Genomic DNA, 24,424 nt, shown 5'->3' on the forward strand with positions numbered 1-24,424 from the left:
TGTTTTTCTGTGTTTGTGATTGCCTGCCATTGTTTCCTATGCAGTTCGAACTCGAACGGGAGGTCCGTTCGGCGAACCAACCTCGAGCCGAACCGCGACCGGTTCGCTCATCTCTAGTCCTGAAGTAAACTCAGTAGAAAACCTCTGGAAAATCCTTGGTGACAAAGTTATGGCCAAGAAACCCACAGCAGTCAAAGAACTGTGGAAGAGACTGGAATAAGAGTGAACCAAAATCACACCAGTGCAGTGTGGGAGACAAGTGATATCCTATGGCCAAAGTTGTGCTGAAGTCTTTGGTGACTGTTGTTAACTTCAGAAAATTTACTTATTATCTTTCTCTGTGCTACAGTCATTGTTGTAATCTAATTATGATCATCCTGTTTTGGGCAAAATAAAGCTTTTATGTTGATAAACTTTGGATCTTTTGTTTTAGTGGCATAGTGTACTCCTTACAAAAAAACTTAAAATGTTGATCAATGTAGATTACCTTTCGAGCATGTCAAAACTTCAAATGTAGTCAAAAAGGTTTCTTTCGGCATACGGAAGGGCTTGGAACAGAACGAGCGATATTTGAATTTTGAACACAAATTTGACTGAAATAGATTGTGGGTACCATGTTACATTTACAGGGCCCCTAAAGTATCTAAACAGCAGGAACCCCCCACAAGTGATCCCATTTTGGAAACTAGACCCCTTTTATCTAGGGGTATAGTGAGCATTTTGAACTCACAGGTACTTCACAGAATTTGATGACATTGTTGTCATATTGAAAATTTTAATTTGTTTCCACAAAAATGTTCATTTAGCAAAAACACTTCTCACTTTTACAAGAGATACCACCAAAAAGTAGTTGTAACAGTTTGTTACCACTTTTTATGAGCGTGCCAATACCACAAATGTAGGTTGGATAAACGTGAGGGCTTAGAATAAAAGGCGCAATACTGGAATTTGGGAAAGCAAATTTGGCTGAAATAGATTGCGGTCAACATGTCACACTTGCAGAACCCCTAAGGTACCAAAACATCAGAAACCCTGACACGTGACCCCATTTTGGAAACTAGACCATCAAAGAATTAATGTAGGAGTGTGTTCACTATTTTAAACCCATAGGTGCATCACAGATCTTCTTAAAATGTGGATGTGAAAATGATAATAATGATAATTATGTTTTTTTCAGCTAAAATTTTATTTTAGCCCAAAATTTGGAATTTTGACTGTGGATTTGTAACGCTCGCAGCCAGGCAGCACGAGGGAGTACTGGACCCAGTGGACCACAAGGGTAACCCAGGCTTACCAGTTAGTGATAGGCACTTAACTAAGTGCCACTTCCAGGGTAGTGACCGGGACTGTGACACCCCGAAAAGGTACAGATACTGGTATGGACACAAGTATAGGCAGGTACAGTCTCTATTGCGAGGTGGGTATGGCCAGGATGGCTGAAGCAGGCTGGTCAATGGGTACTGACAGGAATGGTGTGCATGGTAAGGAAAGACTGGAATGGGAAGGCAGACATAGGTACAGGTATAAATAGTGGATGGGCAGGAGCATGGGACCTGACAACCAGCTTGATAGACAGGCCACTGACTAACTGAAGGTGTTACGCAGATACCTCCCCTAATGGTGGAGGGTGCATTAAATACATAGTGCCTCTCTACCATAGACTGAGAGGCATTTTCTGGAAAAATCATGCCAGCCCTTTATTAGGAGGTCCGGTGTGTACGTGTGCATACTAAGTGCACTCCTGGGGATCCTATTCGAGGTGCATTGGCCCTGGGAAGAGAGCGAAGCAGGGAGCACGTGGCCCACCATTGGGCAGCGGGGAAAGATGGGACCCGGCTGCAGCGGTAAGCAAGTTGGTGTCCCTGCAAAGACGTCGGTGCTACAGTACCTCCCTTTACACCCCCTTGTCTCCAAGCCAGAAGGAGATTTCTTTTCCAGTAACTTGTCTTCAAAGATGGTGGGAGGAAACATGGCCAGTGGATGGGGAGGACTGGATGGCAGCTGCTGGAGAGACTCCTTCCTGGACCCTGAAAGGAAGACAGGGTAGGCATCACTGGAGATTCAGGAACCAAACGTCTTTCCAGCCTCACGGGACACGCTTGACTGAAGTGTTCTGTGCCTCCACAGTAGAAGCACAGTCCCATGGTTCAATGGTAGTCTCAATGTTAAATATCATTTTATATCATTTTTTATTGCACAATTTTCTGCAGGATGCAGGCAGGTCCTTTGGGGTACCTGTCCTGTGGGATGCACTTATGTAGTGCTGGGAAGCCCACCCGATCAAATAGTATGGGCATCATCAAAAGGCTGTAAGCCAGAGACTGTGCATCACACGTACCTGTGTGACTAGCGCCCCATGTAAACCTCAGTTGTGTGCATGTTTATTACCAGCAACCATCCCCTCCATGAAATGGTAGGCTGTGAGTGGTTGTCTCATTGGTATTCTGCAACTGTGTTACAACCACCTTTATCATAGGCGGCCTGCTGCATCCTGCGTGTGCTTTTACTATTTGACCCGTTTTGGTTAATGTCTTTTTCTGGTGAGCTTTTTTAATCTTTTTCTAAATTTCTGTCCTTTCCTGTGAATTAGTCTCAACATGATTCATCTGCATGGGTTCAGCAGCAAGAGCGGCAACCGAAAACTGGGACATCGGCGGCCTCAGGAGGGATGAGCCAGATTTATAAATCCCCTATCACATTTCACCTCCATGGATTGCTCCTGGAACCCAAAGTCGACCCAGGTAGCTAAGAAAATCAGGTCATCCAAAGTAGCAGGAATATCAAGGCCTTACAGTTCATATTTAATTTTTCCAGATAAGCCTTTCTAAAAGGCAGCCACCAGTGCCTGATTATTCCAGCCTAGCTCCGAAGAGAGGGTGCAGAACTGAACTGCATATTGTCCGACAGTCTGTGCACCTTGACTTAACTGTACGAGGGTGAAAGCAGCTGTGGCAACAAGACCCAGTTCATTGAAAACTTTTCACAAGGCTTCCAGAACATCTAGGACATCAGAGGTGACTAGATCTCTTCTCTTCCACAGGTGATTGATCCAAGCAAGATCCTCCCTGCTGAGGTGCAATGTCAGGAAAGCCACATTGGCCCGCTCCAAAGTGAAACGATGGGGCAAAAGTTTAAAGCGCAAAGAGCATTGGTTAATGAATCCTCAGCATTGATTGGGATCGCTGTCAAAATGTGGTGGAGCAGACAAACAGGGCGAGGTTTCTATAGGTACCAGAGCTGTAGACTGGACTGACGCTGATTAACTAGCTGGACTCAGGATGTTCAGCCAGATTTGAACAGTCCGCAGGAAGGACAGAATTGGTTCTTGCTGTTCCCACATTTGCGGCATTACTTGGTACAGTACTGGCAGAGAAAGGGTGTTTGAGTCAGAGGAGTCCATGGCCTGCGCAAACTGTAACGCTCATGGCTGATGTAGAGGCAGTGAGCGGAGTAGTGGACTCATTGGACCACAGGGGGAACCTGAACTTACCCTTTAGTGGGTGGGGCTTAACTAAGTACCTACCGTGAGGCGGACGCCAAGTACCACTCCCAGGACAATGACCAGGACTGTGGCAGCTGACCCCTCGAACAGGTACGGGCACTGGTATGGACACAGGTATAGGCAGGTACTGTCTCTATTGTGAGGTGAGTAGAACTGGGATGGCTGAGGCAGACCAGAGAACGGGTAATGACAGGATTGATGGGCAAGGTAGGGACAGACTGGAATGGAAAGGCGGACACAGGTACAGGTGTAGGTAGTGGATGCAAGGCAGGAGCATGGAACCTGACAATTAGCTAGTCAGACAGGACACTAACTACCTGAAGGTGTTTCACAGGCACCTCCCCTAATAAGAAGGTGCCTTAAATACATACTGCCTCTCAGCCATAGGCTGAGAGGTATTTCCTAGTAAAGCAGCACGGGCCCTTTAAGAGGAGAGCCAATGTGTGTGAGCCCATACTAAGCACACTTTTGTGTATCCTGTGTGACGTGCACAGGCCCTGAGAGGAAAGGGAAGCAGGACACTGTTGGGCAGCAGGAAAAGATGGGAGTCGGACGCGCAGTAAGAATGTCGGCCTCCCTGCAGGGACGCTTCAGGATATAGGAGAAGACGTAACCTATAATTTGTTACGCAATTTCTTATGAGCACAGTGATATGGCAGGGCTCGGAAAGCGAACAGCGCTATTTGAGCTTGGAACACAAATTTGGACATCTTGCATCTGTAGAGCCTCTGAGGTGCCAAAAAAGCAGAAACACCCACATATGACTCTATTTGTCAGACTAAACTCTATAATTGATTAATCTATTGGTGTGGTGTGTATTTTTAACCCACAAATTACCCTGAATTTTATTAGAGATTGGGCCATGAAAACAAAAAATGTAGGCTTTTTCCTCAAAAATTTTACTTTAGCCTCAATTTTTATTTCACATAAAGACTAACTGGAGAAAACAGGAAAAAGCAGGCCACAGCCAATAATAAAGGGGCACAGTGAATAAAAACCAGGAAAAGGAAAAAACCCGGTTAAAATTTAAATTGTAATAATAACATTAAAAGGTCAAATGACTAACAACACACAACTTAAGTAGGGTGCAATAGGTATAATATTGTAACCAACAATGGGAAGGTGGAAAAAACTATAACTCAACTGGCCCTCATAAGCCCTTAATTGTCTATCCCTACCTAGCAATGGAGGGTATGATGCCCTAGGGTTGTGGCTCCCCCATTCACCGACGAGAATCCCTACATTTTCCTAATTCAACCTGCGCTATAATAAAAAACACCACATGTATTAACCCCTTCACGACCGGCCGATTTTTCGCTTTCCGTTTTTTTTTTTCGCCATTCTTTTTCTGAGAGACGTAACTTTTTTATTTTTCAATCAATATGGTCATGTGAGGGCTCATTTTTTGCGGAACGAACTGTACTTTTAAATTAAATCCTCAGTTTTACCATATAATGTACTGGAAAACGGCAAAAAAAATTCCAAATGCAGAAGAATTGCAAAAAAAGTGCAATAGCACTATGGTTTTTGAGATATTTTATTCACTGTGTTCATTATATGGTAAAACTGATGTGTGGGTGTGATGCCTCAGGTCAGTGCGAGTTCGTAGACACCAAACATGTATAGGTTTACTTTTATATAAGGGGTTAAAAAAAATCGGAAGTTTGTCCGAAAAAAGTGGAGCACGTTTTACACCATATTCCGTGACCCGTAGCGTTCTCATTTTTTGGGATCTATGGCTCAGTGACGGCTTATTTTTTGCGTCTCAAGCTGGCGTTTTTAACGGTACCATTTTTGCGCAGATGCTACGTTATGATTGCCTCTTATTGCATTTTGCGCAAAAGTTGTGGCGACAAAAAAACGTCGTTTTGGCGTTTGGAATTTTTTTGCCGCTACGCCGTATACTGATCAGATTAATTGATTTTATATTTTGATAGATCGGGCGTTTCTAAACGCGGCGATACCAAATGTGTGTATATTTTTTATTTTTTTAACCCTTTAATTTTCAATGGGGCGAATGAGGGGTGATTTGAACTTTTAGGTTTTTTTGTTTTGTTTTTAATTTTTTAAAACTTTTTTTAACTTTTTTTTTTATTTTACTAGTCCCCCTAGGGGGCTATTGCGATCAGCATTCCGATCGCTCTGCAGTATCTGCTGATCACAGCTACAAGGCTGTAAACAGCAGATACGCTCTCTTTCTCTTTAGCTGTGCCACGGGCACAGCGAAAGTGAAAGCAAGTCAGGTGTAGTACAGGAGTCATCACATGACCCTGTGCTACCATGACAACTATCGGGAGTCACGTGATCGCGTCACGTGACTTCCGGTATCGGCGGTAAGTAAAATTTTACCGCGATCGTGCTTATAATGGCGCTGTCACATATTGACAGCGCCATATAAGGGGTTAAACGGCACAAGCAGATAACGATTCTGCTCGTGCCTAGCAGGCACACATCTCAGCTGTGAAAATCAGCTGAGATGTGTGCCGATCGCAGCATGATGCTGCCGGCAGACCGCGGGCAGTAAGGTTATGACATTTAGGACGTAATTTTACTGCCTGCGGTCGTGAAGGGGTTAAACAAAGTAAATTACCCCATGACTAATCATGGGCCACAATAAATGGTGGAATAACCACTTATCTGAAAAAGAGGTCCATAGAAGGAGTCCAGGAGAAAATAGAAAGGAATATTTATGTAATTTTTATCAAATATGGCAGTACCCCATATGGGGCTTTACCCCATATGGGGTGTACTCTTTGAGTACACAGTAGGGATCAGATGAGAAGGAGCATGACTTGAATGGATTGTGGCTTCCATTAGCCGAGCCCCTGAGGTGCCAGATCATCAGAAACCCAAAAAGTGACCCCATATTGGAAATGTTACTGCACAAGGAATTCATCTAGGGGTGTAGTGAGCATTTTGAATCCACAGTTGCCTTACAGAATTTTAAAACATTAAGTAGAAATATTACATTTTAGTGTAAAAATGTAATTAATTTATTAGCTACAAATTTGTCAGTTACACAAGGGCTAAAAGGTGAAAATAGACCTTACAATGTATTGCACAATTTCTCCCGAAATTCTGTGATGGCCTATATGTCATCAGAAACTACTGTTTGGCCACATGGCAGAGCTGAGCAGAAAGGAGCACTATTTAGTTTTTGGAGCACAGATTTTGCTAGAATAGTTTGCAGGTGACATTTGCAGAGCACTATGGTGTCAGAACAGCAGAAAAAAATAAAAGTGACCCATTGTAGAAATTGCACTTTTCTATTAGTGCTCATACACTGTGCCTCCATGTATTGAAGCGCTCTCTCTCCACTACAATAATGCCACACACGTAATTAAAAAAAAAGCCACATGCGATCCCTCTTATTTTGATACACAGCCAAGATAAGCACACACATGGGGGCTACAGCCTGTAGCCGTATGCTTTATCTGTGCTGGGTATCACAATACGGCAGGAAACTACGCTTATCCATCAAGGCTCCCATCAAGGCTTATTGGCAGTCATTAAACGGTTAAAAGCTCAAGAGATATGATTGTGAGACATGTATGTGACGACACTGAACTAGTCAGGGTATCACAGGGTACTGCACCCCTTTCCTTCTGGTGCAGGACTCAACCCCCCATGGTTCTGGGATCCTAACTTTTGGTATTGCTCCATCAGCATGCAAATCCTAGTCACACCTCACACCACACCCTGTCAGGCACACCAGTGGGTAATCTAGCTGGAACAGGGCCACCTGCCTAGGGGTCAGACAGACTGGTGGGAGGGGCAGAGTGAGTTGCGTGGTAGCCCTCAGAGAGTGAGGAGCTAGGGGGAGTTGGAGCTCCCTGGGAGACATTGGCTAGGTCGCAGATGGTGGTCTGGGACCGAAGGAGTCGGAGACCTGGTCACAGGCTATTGGAGAAAGGTGCCAGGCTTAGTTTTGGGGAACGGTTGGCACCGGAGTACCTAGTAACCGAACCGGTACCGAGCACAGCGGGGTACTGGACCCTAGATCAGGGAGTAGCTTCACGCAACCTGATAATTAACCTGTGGAGGATAGTCTCTTTATGAACTTTCCCCAAGAGCTCAGAGATTGAAGGCATCAACACAACAAGGGGGATAGGGCTTTCCAGCTTATGCTGCCCACTGAAATCCCAAATGTCAGCAATTGAGAGCACAGCTTTCCTACTTAACAGTAGGGTGCGGGACCCCGACAACTTCAAGCATAGGGGTCACTCAGAACATCTAAAATACAGTGCATGGAGGCAAGGTACAGATCATCAGCAATACCAAAGGGAGCGGACTCCCGGACGAGCTCCCTTGAAGTGGCAGCGGCACCCAAAGACTTGGTTTACCTTTGTGTCAGAGTCTGCTTTGCGGTCGCATCACTACCAACACTGCTTGAGTGAGTACGCTGTCCTCCCCTGCTTCCAATCTGCACCATGCTCCCCTACACCTCTATCATCCAGAGTCCCGGGGCCTCCCCTACCCGTGGAGAGAACGTCTTCTAGCTGCCCACTCTATCTTCCCATCGGCAGCAGCGGTACTCCCCTTACCGTGAACCACGGGTGGCGTCACAAACTCTTATCCCCTGTAAATACCCCCCTTTTCATTTGAAGTGGCCATGAGCCCCCGGGTCCGGAGACACTTGAGCCACAGCAAACCTTGGATCCAAGGGGTTCGACCACTGAAGGGGCGGCACACCTCGATCGGGGAGGAGACTGTCAGTCATTACGTCTCATACTAGTAATGCCCCTTTCATTTAAAATAAGCTCTGGAGGCAGATTCTTGGGGAGATCTTTGTCTGGCCTATAGATCTTAACAGCTGCATGATCTTGTGCATGTAGCTTACTCTGCATTGACATTTTAGAGTGTCAGTGCAGAGTAAAGGGCGGACCACCAGGACTTTTAAAGTCTCTGGGTATTCTGGAACTGGTTAAAGTTGGCTTTTTTTCAGCAAAATGATCTTTGTTAAACCATCCTAATGCTGCTGCATAATACTTGTCCGTTGTTTACGATGAACGGAGCTGGTTTGATCATCTGCACGAATGTATAATAAAAGATATCAAAAAGGAATCTTAATTGTGTCAACAGTATGCCCTGTTTCTAGAAGGGACAAACATTTGGTAAATGTTGCTATCATATTACTACAAAATTATCAACAGATACACTATCCCATTTGCTTGAATCCTCAACTACTGTATACTGTCATTTTTAAGCCATGAACTTGAATTTTTTAGCAATTATTTAACTAGATGTAAATATTTGGAGACAGTTTCAGCTAACAGATCATGCCTTTAGGAGTCATAAAAATATTCTTGGCTCCAGTTTTCACTCACATTAATCAATCCTCTAATTTTACACCTCCTTGCTCCATATTTACATATTTTATAATAAGCATTCCTCTTCTAATGTGCCAATGGTTTTAAGATAGCTTAACATGCTTTTCAGGATTTAAATGCGCAACATGCATTGTCTCCTATTTACTGATAATACATGGCTGAATCTACATTATATAGCTTCCATGTATTACACCATGGGGGAAAATGATAGCATGCTATGTTTTTTTTTGTTCTGTTTAATGGGAAAAGATCACTCAAAAATAAGAATGTCCCTCATGAAGCCATCATTCACATTTATACATTTTTTCTAAATGCAAATAAAAAGGGACCTTATGCTTTTGCAGATGCTAAAGTAGGAAACACATGTAAATGTATTTGACTGAATAATTAAAAAAAGAAAAAGCACATTTTTATTCTGTGACTGCAAATAAATACAAATGAACTTCATAATTTACTTTATATATACATGGATAAATACAATAAAGGCCACTTTACACACAGAGATAAATCTTTGGCAGATCTGTGGTTGCATTGAAATCATGGACATATTGTTCCATTTGTACACAGCCACAAACCTGGCCCTGATTGTCCACAATTTCACTGCAACCACAGATCTACCACAGATCTGCCGCAGATTTATCTCTGTGTGTAAAGTGACCTTTAGTCCACCCACCACTTCATTCTGTTGTAGTCTGGCGATTTGTGCTCTTTGTATGTTGGGAGAGCCATTGTTCATAGTATACGATAAATGAGCAAATAAATCCAACATTACCTCTTGTAACACCCACTTCAGCCAAATTATGTCCTATATTACAATTAATAGTAAACAAAAAAGAGAGCCGGCGTATGAGATGGTGTACATGCAACTTGTAAGCTCATGTTCACACTGGCCATAAGACATAAAACCAAAGCAGAAAATAATATGAACATATACCCTTCTGTAACTAAATAAGAGTATAATGCTTATACATGAACATAGAGTACTTAGTAAACACTATTTTTGATCAAAAAAGCGTAAAGTCATCCCACCACGACAAGGTGTACCCAATCGGGACAGTACCTACACTCTCTAATATTAAAACCTCACCATGTGTCAACAGACATCAATTTGAATAAGGGCAGAGAGTGGCTGGGTCCCAACTGGACACACAGCCATGGGAAGCAATCTAGATGAAATGCCCAGCTCACTAAGAAGGGGGCCGCACCCTATTTGTACTGAGTACAAGAGACTACAAAAGAAAACAAAAAGTGAGCCGGACTATGAATTGGTTTATTCCAAATAAAGGATTTTTTTTTTGTTTGTGTTTATTTCTTTTAACTTACAGATTAGTAATGAGGGAGTTGTCATAGACACATCCCATTACTAATCTAGGGCTTAGTGGCAGCTGTGAGCTGATGAGTTGACATTAACCTCTTATATAACCTTGATTGCCACTGCGTGAGGGCAATCGGGAAGAGCTGGGTAAAGTCCTGTGATTGTTGCATCTAATGGATGTGACAATTCTGGGCAGCTGCAGGCTGCTATTTTTAGGCTTGGGGGCCCAATAAGCATGGTTCCCTCCAGCCTGAAAATACCAGCTCAAAGCTGTCAGGCTTTATCATAACTCGGTATGAAAATTGGGGGGATTGCACACCATTTTTTAAATTATTTATTTAAATATAAAAAAAGCCAAAAGTGGTTCTTCTTATTTTGATACACAGCCAAGATAAGTGCACGGCTATGGGCTACAGCCTCTAGCTGTAGGCTTTATCTGTACTGGATATCATAATATGGAGGAATCCTACACCAATTTTTTTTTTTTTTTTTACTGTACGATGGACATGGATAGCGCCTGTAATTGGAGGCAGTCAGACGCTATCACTCAGGGTAGGGGCGTGTCTGACTTTAACCAATCACAGATGCCAGTAGGCGAGGAAAACAGTGCATATTCATGAGCCTAATAAATGGCCCCGGAAGTGAATGAGTGGCCATGGGAGCAGTTGCAGCTGCACCAGAGCCTCGGTAAATAAAACACGTCTGCTCCTATCCCCCTATCCCTTCTTCCATCATTCTTAATCTATGGAGTCTAGTCCCCATAGACTTATATGGGGACCGGCATCCAGCCAGATATCTGGGATCAATTCTAGACCAGACCCAATTTTTTTTAAAAAATCCGGTTAGTCCCGCTGATCCAGAATATCTGTGAGTTCACCCATCACTAGTTATCACCTATCCATGGGAAGGATAATAAAAATGCCTGAAAACATTCTTGCCTTAAATGAAGATGCGAATGTATATATATTTCATAGAACTATGTGATTGACATGGTATAGCTACTGTACATGTGACCAGTACATCACCTCTGGTCACATGATGTAATCTATTTGCATTCTTACAACTTTATTTGTCTTTACAATGTTTTTGACATTGTGCTGCTACATGTGAACAGTGCATCACTGCCAGTCACATTATGCACATCATTTGTATTCATGCAACTTTAACAATTCTTAATTAATTAATTAAATAATTCATTCATTCATTCATTGGTTTGTATATTTGTACATGACTACACACACCTATAGTTTGCATTCCCTCCTTCAGGAAGCTTCATCTTCCACACATTCCACAATTGGTTTTTTTTTTTTTTATTTTCAATGTTCACTTTATTTCCCTACACTATATATAATATAAAAAAGCAAAATAGGCTGCGGGCTTGTGACTGTACATCTGCAAGTGTGAACAGCGCTCTATGCAAGCCATCAGTGTGCAGTTTTACCTTTCAGCAATCGCCCCCTCCATGTTTTGGAAGCGTGTGTGTGATTTGCTCCTCCTGTACCTGTGATGCCTCCACCTAGTGGGGGCTTAGCTGTATCCTACCAGAGTAGTAGTTTTTGTCCTTTGTAATGTACAGCTGCAGCTCCATCTTTGCTGTAAGTAATGATATTTATTCATTTTTTTTTTTATATTATATATACTGTAGGGACTTACAAGCACGAGGTTCCCATGACGAGGGTTGTAGGCTTCCGTCTTATGGCCATAACACCAACAAAAAAACTCATATCTTTTTGTACAGGATACAGCCAGGCCCCTTTCTGTTACGCCTTGCATATTAGAGTTCCTGTCCCTGTATGATGCACAGATAGAGTACGGCTTAGCAGCCCGCCTGATCTAATAGTATGGGCGTTGCCTAATAGGCTGCGGGCTTGTGACTGTGCACCTGCAAGTGTGAACAGCGCTCTATGCAAGCCATCAGTGTGAAGTTTTACCATCCAGCAAGCGTGTGTGTGATTTGCTCTTCCTGCACCTGTGATGCCTCTACCTAGAGAAGGCTTAGCTGTATCCTGCCAGAGTAGTAGTTTTTGGCCTAGGTAATGTACAGCTGCAGCTCCATCTTTGCTGTAAGTAATCTCTAGAATTGAGCGGACTTGTGGAAGTTCAGGTTCTACGGGTTCAGCCAGACTTTAGATAAAGTTCAGTTTGGGACCTGGACTTGACCTTAAACTAATTGTCAGTAATTGGGCAGTTCGGCTCTCCACCCACATACAGCCAGTCATAAACAGATCAGTTCCGGGGGAAGGAGGACAGGATTTTCCAATATTTTTTTATGTCTGATAACTGATTTTACCCCCAGTGCAGGCCATTCAAACACTGCAAGGGACTTGCACTACGCCGAGCACCGAGAGTACCTGAGCTCAGCGCTGCGTGCTTGAGTGCGTTGCATACATAAAGCACCCGAACTCCAAAATTAAAAACTGATTTTTTTGTAAAGTCTGTGTTTCGTACGAACACCGAAATTAAAAGTTCGTGTTCGATTATCTCTAACTATCTCCAAATAAAAGGTTTAATATTTAGATCAATATAATTTCTCAAGTCTTATTAAACCAGTTCCCCAAAATATTTAAAGGAAACCTGATACTAGTTTTATATCTTAGAAACCCTGACCTTTACTTTTAAAAGCATGTAAATGGGGTTCCTAAAACACCATCATACCGCCGTAAGGCTATGTGCGCACTTTGCGTCGCCCTAGTTGCAGTTCTAAATTAATCCTTTGGTAGAAATTAGTTGTAGTTCATATAATTACAGCGGTTTTATACTATTTATGGCTAAAAAAATCAAAAAAATTATATTTTTCATTAATTTAATTGTCGGACTATGTGTGTGAGTAAAGGGACATATCATTTAATTATTTTGATGTCAGAAAAGCATGCATTTATGTAGCTCAAAACGCATTCTTGCTGCAGCTAAAAAGCAGGTAAAACGCTAGAATTTTGATGTTTCTTGCTTTTTACAACTTCTCATTGACTTCAATGTTGGCAAAACGCAGCCCAAATGGCAAAAACAATTGACATGCTGCTTCTTTGAACGTAGCGTTTTGCCCAAAATTATGCAAATTAAACGCTGCGTTTGAAAACGCAAAGTGCGGACAGGAAATCCCCATTTCCCATAGACTTTGCTGGAAAATCAAAACGCATGCATTTTGGCATGAAAACGCTGCAGTTCAAAACGGACCTAAAAAGCAGCTGAAACGCAGGTGGAAATGGAAAGTGCGGACACAGCCTTTGTGCCCCTGCATAGTTACCAGAAAGTGTTTTATGTCCCATGCCGCATGCAAATTGCGCAGTCCGGTCTGATGGCTGAATCCAGATCACTCTCAGCGACGCCCAGTCCCTTCAAATGTTGCCTCTTCTATCTGGACGGAAGTGGATGACATATCCTACTTCATTCACATAGTCCTTAGAGTCTCATGCCTGCACAGTGGGATCAGAGAGCTATGCAGGCACGCCTCACTCTGCCCTATTGATCAGACAGGTGAAGCCGGCATCTTTGCATTAGATGACTTGCTCTGCTATATCTGGATTCCACTTTGCATGTGTGAGACTCTGAGCACTGTGTAGATAACATAGAAGATGTCATCCACTTCCATCCATATATAAGAGGCGGTGTTGAAGGGACCGGATTTGCATGCAGCGCTAGACATGAAAAAACACTTTTTGTAGGTGTGCTCGGGCACCTCTGATAGTTTAAAGGGATTGTAGGAACCCATTTACAGCAAGGTTCAGAAATATTTGGATTTTGGCTAAATAATCATCAGGATTTAGGCTCTGTAGGACACTAATTTTTATCTTAAAGGGAACCTGTTACCACTTTTTTGGCATATACCGTAAGCTGCGGCCACCACCACCGGGCTCTTGTATACAGCATTCTAACATGCTGTATATAAGAGCCCAGGCCACTGTGAGAATATAAAAAAACAGTTTATAATACTTACCTAACGGTCGTTCGGTGGGACATATCGGCGTCTCCGTTCTCCGATGCCGGTGTGTCACCCTGGACAAGCCAGGGGACACAGGTAACAACACACACACACCCCCACCCCCAGCAGTTCACAGCAGACATCCCCAAAGTGACCTGCTTTCTGCTTCGGGCTGACACACGAGGTGGGCGGAGGAAGGAGATAGGGACGCCCACCCAGGAGTGAGCTGGCTTGAGGCAGGAAACAAGCCCAGTCTAGTCCTAGGGGAGGAAGAGTGAAGGTCTGCAGAGAGGCAGACAGAGCCAGGGGCCTAGGTTGGAGCCTAGGGCCTCGTAGAGAAAGTCCGGCAGACGCTAAGTGCCGTCTGCAGGGAGCCGGGTAGACAGCTGGTGGAACCGCAGGTAGCCGGGGCTGGGCAGTGGCCCCCCGGTACGGAGTCGGGGAGCCAGCTGGAAGCCGGAGTGCAGGAGAAGGGTGCACGGAAGTAGAAGAAAGGACTTACACCATCCAACTGGGTCAGGGGAGAAACAACAACCGCAGCCGTCTGAGGGTACCCGTCCATCCAGCCGAGTGTTTTACTAAGAACTGTGTCAGTGTCTCAGGCTGAGTGAGTACCACAGTGCCGCAAGGCACAGCGCTGCCCCCACGTCCCTGCCCCCACCAGGCCCTGCACCTCCCAAACCATCACCGACCGGGCCCCGGGATCACCAACCCCTACCCACGGAGGGGCAACACAACACCTGGCTGCTCCGCATCACCATCCCCGGGATCCCCGTATTGAGCAGCGGTGGTGAAATCACCACAACCGTGGGTGGCGTCACGGACAATAAACAATCCCCACACCCAACCAATCCCTTTCACTCACGGGCGAGGAGTGCCGCTCGAGAAACCCCCGGGATCCGGCCCACAGCTCGAGCCACCACTGAGCAGCAACCGCCGGACCCGAGCAGAAGGGGTGAGCGTAGTGTGCTGACACCCTCCTCCCCGCCCGCGACAACTTGGCGTCACGAACAGGATCTTACCGCTCTGCCGTCTGGTAGAGGTGCGCCTTGTTACCGCCGGAGGTATCCGGCAGAAAAATTTCAGAAGCCGCCATCTTTGGCGCGAAAAGTTCCCGCTCGAGCGTCTTCTCGAGTAGCAGAGGCGCGAAGGCCAAAACCCCGCCCCGAGAGAGGAGGGGCCGGAAAGAGCTAAGGGGGACGCGATGGCGGCTGGCTGCATGTAGCTGCAGCTATAAAAGCAGGGACGCCAGGACTCTGCCAGCATTTGGTTCCTGGAAGAGGCCGCCGCAGCGATGCACCGAGCCGTTACCCCTGTTACCGGTAGCGGAGCCCGCAGCATCTGTGGGGGAGGACCCAGACCTGGGGTCCCCAGGCCTCACCTTTGTCACCACCCTGCCACCGGCCCCGGCAGTCCGCCCGGCCGCGACGGAGATGACGATGGCTCCGGCAGTCCGCCCGGCCGCAACGGCAGCGAAGTACCGGTCCCGTTGACCAATCTGGAGCCGTTCCTGGACTGGGGTCAAGGGGTGCTGCCTGGGCTTTAGGGGCAGCACCAAGGCTAGGTTGTTTGGGTGGGTGACTGAAGGACCCGTTACACAGTTATTATTAAAAGTGTTTGACTGTTATTGCAACGTTAAAGTAATGTGCATCCCGTTGTGGGAGGATTGAACATGCTTGTGTTTGATGTTTTTATCTTTTGCAGTTTCAAAGAAAAATAAAACTGGTGATGGACGGGTAGCCCGAGGACGGTCTGCATTTTGCTAAGGGGGAATGTGTCGCCCTGGACAAGCCAGGGGACAGAGGTAACAACACACACACACCCCCACCCCCAGCAGTTCACAGCAGACATCCCCAAAGTGACCTGCTTTCTGCTTCGGGCTGACACACGAGGTGGGCGGAGGAAGGAGATAGGGACGTCCACCCAGGAGTGAGCTGACTTGAGGCAGGAAACAAGCCCAGTGTAGTCCTAGGGGAGGAAGAGTGAAGGTCTGCAGAGAGGCAGACAGAGCCAGGGGCCTAGGTTGGAGCCTAGGGCCTCGTAGAGAAAGTCCGGCAGACGCTAAGTGCCGTCTGCAGGGAGCCGGGGAGACAGCTGGTGGAACCGCAGGTAGCCGGGGCTGGGCAGTGGCCCCCCGGTACGGAGTCGGGGAGCCAGCTGGAAGCCGGAGTGCAGGAGAAGGGTGCACGGAAGTAGAAGAAAGGACTTACACCATCAAACTGGGTCAGGGGAGAAACAACAACCGCAGCCGTCTGAGGGTACCCGTCCATCCAGCCGAGTGTTTTACTAAGAACTGTGTCAGTGTCTTAGGCTGAGTGAGTACCACAGTGCCGCAAGGCACAGCGCTGCCCCCGCGTCCCTGCGCCCACCTGGCCCTGCACCTCCCAAACCATCACCGGGCCCCGGGATCACCAACCCCTACCCACGGAGGGGCAACACAACACCTGGCTGCTCCGCATCACCATCCCCGGGATCCCCGTATTGAGCAGCGGTGGTGAAATCACCACAACCGTGGGTGGCGTCACGGACAATAAACAATCCCCACACCCAACCAATCCCTTTCACTCACGGGCGAGGAGTGCCGCTCGAGAAACCCCCGGGAACCGGCCCACAGCTCGAGCCACCACTGAGCAGCAACCGCCGGACCCGAGCAGAAGGGGTAAGCGTAGTGTGCTGACACCCTCCTCCCCGCCCGCGACACCGGCACCTCCTCTTTCAGCCATCTTCGTCCTCCTTTTTCTCTAGCCGCGGTGCATGACACGTCTGAGATCATCCACACTCGCCGGCATTCAGGTCCTGAGTAGAGTTGAGCGCGGTTCGCGGTTCGAGGTTCTCCAGTTCGCGGCTCGAGTGATTTTGGGGGCTGTTCTAGATCGAATTAGAACTCGAGCTTTTTGCTAAAGCTCGATAGTTCTACATACGTTCGAGAACGGTTCTAGCAGCAAAAAGACCAGCTAATTCCTAGCTGGCTTTCCGCTGTAATAGTGTAAGTCACTCTGTGGCTCACACTATTATGAAATTTCAGTGTATAGTGTGCGGGAACAGCGCATTCAGATCACTGCTGTATGGATAATGGCGATCGCCATTTTTTTTTTTTCCCTTGTCTTCCTTCCCTAAGCGCGTGCGTGTAGTGGGGCGGGCCAGCATGTCAGCCAATCCCAGACACACACACAGCTAAGTGGACTTTTAGCCAGAGAAGCAACGGCATGTGTGATAGGATATCCATGTCACATGTCCCTGCATTATAAAATTGGACATTTTCCTCCAGCACGCCATTATCTGCCTTCTGCATCCTTGGTGTCAGACATCACTGGAGCAGCTCCTATCTCCGATACTGCTGTGTACGCTCCATACACAGCGCTGTCCAGAATAGGGATAGAAGTTTCTATCAGTCTTTTTAAGGGCTAATACCGGCAGGGTCAGAGCTATAGGTGACAGGTCCGTGAAAACAGAGTTTAACAGCTACACAAGATGACAGCGTCTGTGTAGCTAAGGTCAGGGATTTCCTCGCTGCATTTCCCCATTAGGAGGGATAGAAAGGCAGGCTTCCTTTCCTCTACCCAGAGACCCACAACCCTGCCACTGTACCCTCCTGCCCTTTGCACACTCAAACTCATTGTTACTAAGCCATTATACCAGCAAACACTGAGTGAACTTAGTGGCATCCTAAACGTGGCTGTTGGACTTCTGTATTGTCCCACTAGTGCAAAGATATTTGCAGCACGTCTGCCTGCATTGCACACTCAAACTCATTGTTACTAAGCCATTATACTAGCAAACACTGAGTGAACTTAGTGGCATCCTAAACGTGGCTATTGGACTTCTGTATTGTCCCACTAGTGCAAAGATATTTGCAGCACGTCTGCCTGCACTGCACACTCAAACTCATTGTTACTAAGCCATTATACTAGCAAACACTGAGTGAACTTAATGGCATCCTAAACGTGGCTATTGGACTTCTGTATAGTCCCAGTAGTGCACAGATATTTGCAGCACGTCTGCCTGCATTGCACACTCAAACTCATTGTTACTAAGCCATTATACTAGCAAAAACTGCTGCAACTTAGTGGCATACAAAAAGTGGCTGTTGTACTCCATTTGTGCCCCACAGGTGCCAAGCTATTTACAGCACCTCTGCATGACACCCTCCTGCTCTGTTTTTAAAAGCTATAATAATAGCAAAAACTGCTGAAACTTAGTGGCATACAAAAAGTGGCTGTTGTACTCCATTTGTGCCCCACAGGTGCCAAGCTATTTACAGCACCTCTGCATGACACCCTCCTGCTCTGTTTTTAAAAGCTATAATAATAGCAAAAACTGCTGAAACTTAGTGGCATACAAAAAGTGGCTGTTGTACTCCATTTGTGCCCCACAGGTGCCAAGCTATTTACAGCACCTCTGCATGACACCCTCTTGCTCTGTTTTTAAAAGCTATAATAATAGCAAAAACTGCTGCAACTTAGTGGCATACAAAAAGTGGCTGTTGTACTCCATTTGTGCCCCACAGGTGCCAAGCTATTTCCAGCACCTCTGCATGACACCCTCCTGCTCTGTTTTTAAAAGCTATAATAATAGCAAAAACTGCTGCAACTTAGTGGCATACAAAAAGTGGCTGTTGGACTTCTGTATTGTCCCACTAGTGCAAAGATATTTGCAGCACCTCTGCCTGCATTTCACACTCAAACTCATTGTTACTTACTAAGACATTATAATACCAAAATTTGAGTAAACTTAGTGGCATACAAGAAGTGGCTGTTGTACTCCATTAGTGCCCCACTGGTGCAAATCTATGTGCAGCACCTGTGCAGGACACCCTCCTGCTCTGTTTTTAATAAGCTATAATGATAGCAAAAAATACTGCCATTTAGTGGCATCATAGAACTGGCTGTTGTATTTCATTATTGTCCCACTGGTGCCAAGCTATTTCTAGCACCTGTGCAGGACACCCTCCTGCTCTGTTTTTAATAAGCTATAATGATAGCAAAAAATACTGCCATTTAGTGGCATCATAGAACTGCCTGTTGTATTTCATTATTGTCCCACTGGTGCCAAGCTATTTCTAGCACCTGTGCAGGACACCCTCCTGCTCTGTTTTTAATAAGCTATATTGATAGCAAAAAATACTGCCATTTAGTGGCATCATAGAACTGCCTGTTGTATTTCATTATTGTCCCACTGGTGCCAAGCTATTTCTAGCACCTGTGCAGGACACCCTCCTGCTCTGTTTTTAATAAGCTATAATGATAGCAAAAAATACTGCCATTTAGTGGCATCATAGAACTGGCTGTTGTACTCCATTAGTGCCCCACTGGTGCCAAGCTATTTCTAGCACCTCTGCATGACACCCTCATGCACCTTTTGCTACGCTAATTTTATAGCAAACTCAGGGAATTCATTGCTGCATTTGATAATTCGGAGGGATAGAAAGTCAGGCTTCCTTTAGCTTTTCCTTCTGTTCATAGACAGTATCTCCAAGTCCACACCCGAAGAGCAATTTATCCTCCACGTCTAAGTGTGGAGAGGCAGCTAGTGCGCATGCGTGTGCCGATTTACCCCAGCTGCAGCCTAACTACAGTGTTTCGCCTAGTGAGTATGCTCAGCCTGACTGTGCCATTCCTGAGGCTAAGTCTTCATTTCGGGATACAGCGCATGCTCCCACACTTAGTGCGAAAAGCCTCTTTGCACAGGTACTTGCATTCCGTGCCGGGTCTAAGTCCTGTTTTGTGCCTAGACACCATGCTAAAGCTGATAGTTGTTTTTCAGAGACTGTATTTCATGCAACTGAGCATGCTCAGGCACTTACTGCATCAGAGACTAGGTACGGTAATGAACTCTTTGGCCCTGCCCCTGATGTGGGGGGCCCATATAGATCACAGGGCATCAGGAGTCCTGACGATGTGGCTAGGCCACTCCCAAATGGCTTGCAGAGGCCCGCCCCTATGACTTGTCACCTCATTATTGATGGTCAGACGATAACTGGTGAGGTGTTTGTGTCGTGGCAGTCATGAGGTCATTATTGAAGTTTCGGTTCCAAATAGGACGCTAGTTATGCCACTCATGACGTGTCACTCTGCTTTTGTCTCCAGGAGGTGCATTGTGGTCCACCCTGGTTTGGGGCGGACCAAGGTTATAAAACGGGCCAGAGGTAGGCAGGGATAGGGCGTCGATGCAGGCCGCCACCACAGTTGGTAACGCAGAACGGTTAAGACCAGCTCCTGTACTACAAGTCCTGCTTGTGCAGCCCAGTGGCATTAACAGGCCTGCTGCTGCTGATGCGCCTGCTGTCCACAGGTGTGGCTCCAATGCACACGGTCAGCGTACTGAATGGCCCCTGTGATGTTAACAGGGAGTTCCTGGGCTGGGTGGGCGTGTGGACCCTGTGATGCTAACAGGGCTCCCAGTCTCCAGATCCGAGTGGCGTCTAACTCGGTTCAGGCAACTATTAGTTTCATAGCCACACAGATCTGTATCCTCCATCTAACCTTCCAGTTGCCAACCTCTCCTTTTCCATCTGGGAGCACGGTGGACATTGACTGCTGATGGGGATATATACCTTTCTCTTTCTTTTCTTATTAATTTTCGTTATATAGCGGTAACATAGTATATACCACCTTATCCAAATCTGCCAGTCCCATCGTAACAGATGGTGTTTCTTCATCAAATGTTACTTTTGCTTAACCAACAAACCAACAAACCTACGGACAAAAACTTTTTTCCCCTTTCCAACACACCTGTTCCCCTTTCCACCAGCATCTGTCCTTTTTGAACTCATTTGGTATATGACCAAAAGTGCAACTCTGCAGGGACACCGTACTCAATGCCATCTCAGCACAGCAGCCAGCCCTCGGTCCCTCAGATGTGGACAAGTAAAAGACCATTTCCTCCTATCCATGACAAAGCGTTGAGATTCACTCTGTGCAGCACTGGTGTTTACTGGAAAAGCAGATCTAAGAATCCGTACCACCTTCTGCAGATACTCCTGTATACGTGTGTTCCTTTCTATGGCAGTAATTATTTCGCCAAATTTTGTCTTGTACCGGGGATCTAACAGTGTGGCAACCCAGTAGTTAGCATTACTTCGAATTCGTACAATCCGAGGGTCATGTTGTAGGTAGTGCAGCAAGAAGGCGCTCATGTGTCTTGTGCATCCAGGAGGACCAAGTCCTTGGTGTGTTGGTGGCAGAGAGGTGAGAATCGTGCCTCCTTCCTCTGCCCTCTCCCCCCAACCTTGCACAACCTAAATGTGAGCAAGCTCTCACTCATCTGCTGAGTCTTCCATGCCCATCGCCAGTTCGTCCTCCATTTCTTCATGGGCTCCTGCACCTTCCTCAACAATTTTTGCAGATACTATGCGCCCTTGTTAATCCCTCTCCCCCACCGTCCCTTGACTTCCACCTAGGTGCCGCTCACGGTCTGGACCTTGTAGATCTTATTATCCCTTCTGCATATGACTCCTCCTGTACTTCCTCCCCTTCCTCTTGGACCAACACCTGACTCCGAATAATGCATACAGTGTGCCCCATCTTGTAGATGACCAGAATTGTCACGCTGAGAATGGCATCGCCAGTGCTAAAGATCTTCGTCGATATTTGTAAACTGTGTGGAAGGGTGCATAGGTCCTTGATCTGACACCACTCCAGCAGCGTGATCTGCACCACCTCTGGATCAAGTTAGCCCAGGGTATACGTCATACCGTATTTCAGCAGGGCTCTGCGGTGCTGCCACAGACGCTGCAACATGTGCAGATTCAAATTCCTGCGTGTCGGAACATCGCATTTCAGGCGTTTAACCGCCAGACCCTAAGACTTCGGGAGCGATGAAAGTTGTTGAGCTGCTGGGTGCGAAGGATGAAAGTGAGCACATAGCAGCGTGCCCGCTGCACAAGGCCATGTAGGCCGGGATGGTATTTTAAAAATTGCTGGAGAATCAGATTCAACACGTGAGCCATACAAGGCACGTGTGTCACATTGCCCTGACGAAGGGCCGCAGACAGGTTTGCATCATTGCCGCACACGGCTGTTAAGTCACCAACGTAGTCCACTCAATCAATTTGTACTCCGGTCGCCAGGTGACAACGTGTTCCTTTCGTGCATAATGCTGATGATGGGAAAGGAGTCGATGCCAGCGGCGCAGGTGGACGCAGGTTATGCTCACCCACTGGGCTCGTTACCTTGACAGATGCAGAACCACAGGCTGAATGTAGGTGGTGGGTATCTCACAGATGAAGTACCATCATTCAGCTACAACCAATGGGAATACACCGCACCCTTTTTTAGGCCCCTCCTGTCTGCAGACCACTGCCAGACAAAGCTATGAACCTCTTGTTACTGTTACCCCCAGTTCAGTTTTATGATTTTGTGTGCTTGTTACCTGTGACTACTTTTCCTGCTTGCTGTTTATGTACCTCATTGGCCGATCCGCATTTCACCTCTGCTTGTTTTATGATTAAGTCCTGGCCATCCCATTCTGTTCCTCTTCCTCAATTAATGTTTTGACCCTGCATGACTACTATTCTCTGGAACTGCAGCCTTCCACAGGTATTGATTAACTTGGGCCCTGTGTAATTCCAAATCACTGTTTAGGGGTTAAAGGGTTCTGGGTGTCCAGCTTGGTGAGTGGCTTCCCTCTAGCCTATCATTTACAGCCCATCTGAGTGTGTCGATCCAGGCAGGCATTACACCATGCCCTGGTCAGAAGGCCATGTAGGCCGGGATAGTGTTTTAAAAATTGCTGGACAACCAGGTTCAACACGTGAGCCATACAAGGCACGTGTGTCACATTGCCCTGAAGAAGGGTCGCAGACTGGTTTGCATCATTGTCGCACCCGACCTTCCCTGGCTGCTGGTTGAGTGGGGACAACCATTGATGAAACTCGGTCCCACTCTCCAGAGCTAATATAGTAAGCGAATATGTCTGGCTCACAATAATGTAAGTAGGTGCCCAGAAAAAATAGTAGACAATCAATATAGTAATAATTCTGGCACACTGAAAAAATTCATGACATGTGAAGCGATTCTTTGAATGCTAAATCAATTTATTCGTGCACAAAGTTGACGATAATTCATCCGACGTTTCGACCGTACAATTTTGGTCGTTATCAAGGATCAATTTATCTAAGATCACAGGAAATATGTACAGAAAAAAGAAATAAAATTAATACAAAGTATAACATAGATAATGTGATTTCATACACAACATGCATCGTAAATTTAGTCATGTAATGCACATAATAAACATGAGGATGTGCAAAAAAGGAAAAATTCATAAAGTATACAGAGACCTATCCAGCTGAGAGAATACATAATGGTAATAATACAAGTACAGCAAGCACCCACCTATATCAACAATGCGAGAGTATACGCTCAATGATAAATGGTCATCGCCAATAAGTATAATGGGATCAAAAAAATTGTGATCCTAAGTATAAAATAAAGGAAACTATGTGAAACAGTCATCCAGGAACAATATCTTTCCATTACATAACGTATCCACAAAATGATTTAAAAAAAATATGTCTGTACCTCATGTATATGTCAGTCGACAATGAAAAGGGTGGTAGTTACCACAGGACTTGAAATGACATGTATCAATGGTTGTTTCTAAATGAAGATCAATGATAACATTATTATTAAGGTGTGCAAAGAAAGCATAGAATAGTTTTGTATAAGAGAAGCACACTACCTGGATTATTGGACAGTGACCATAGAAGCAAATGTTTGGGATTATTCTGATTCCCTCACTGAGAGATTCTCAGTTGCCTCCAAAAGATAAATGCTAGAGATGAAAGATATACGAGAACAAGATCATATATGAGATTGTAACATCAGTATAAGATACAATTATCAAGGGATGCAAAGGATGAAATCTCCATACTACCTTTTTGCAGCGTTTTTAGACAATAGCTATTAGGTACTATTTTCATAGGGAAAAAGTGCGCATGTCCCTTTAAAATTCTGTGAAAAACCATATAAAGAGTGTAACTCAAATGAAAAGGAAGTTTAGGTAGAAGAGCACTGGTAGAAACACATACCTGAGGTATATGAAACAACATGCAACATGTTCCCAGTTGGAGTGAGAAAGAGAGAATCTGGGAGGAAGCATAGATCGATATCAGTGGAAATCTTATAAAGTGCCAGTCAGGGTGGACCATAGTATAACACATACCTGTATGATGCTGGCATAGGGTATAGGCCCTTGGATCGTGTGCAACATACCATGATACGGCAGCCTTATATAGTACATACCGATCAGCACCACCCGTCCCACTTCCTGGACGTGGAACGCAGTGTGCTGCCCGTGGAGCGCACGCCGCGCATGCGCAGTACCGTCGCCAGTACCGCGCATGTGCAGGGGGCGGA

This window comes from Anomaloglossus baeobatrachus, chromosome 6, assembly GCF_048569485.1.
Source record: "Anomaloglossus baeobatrachus isolate aAnoBae1 chromosome 6, aAnoBae1.hap1, whole genome shotgun sequence".
In the NCBI taxonomy this organism is placed as follows: Eukaryota; Metazoa; Chordata; class Amphibia; order Anura; family Aromobatidae; genus Anomaloglossus; species Anomaloglossus baeobatrachus.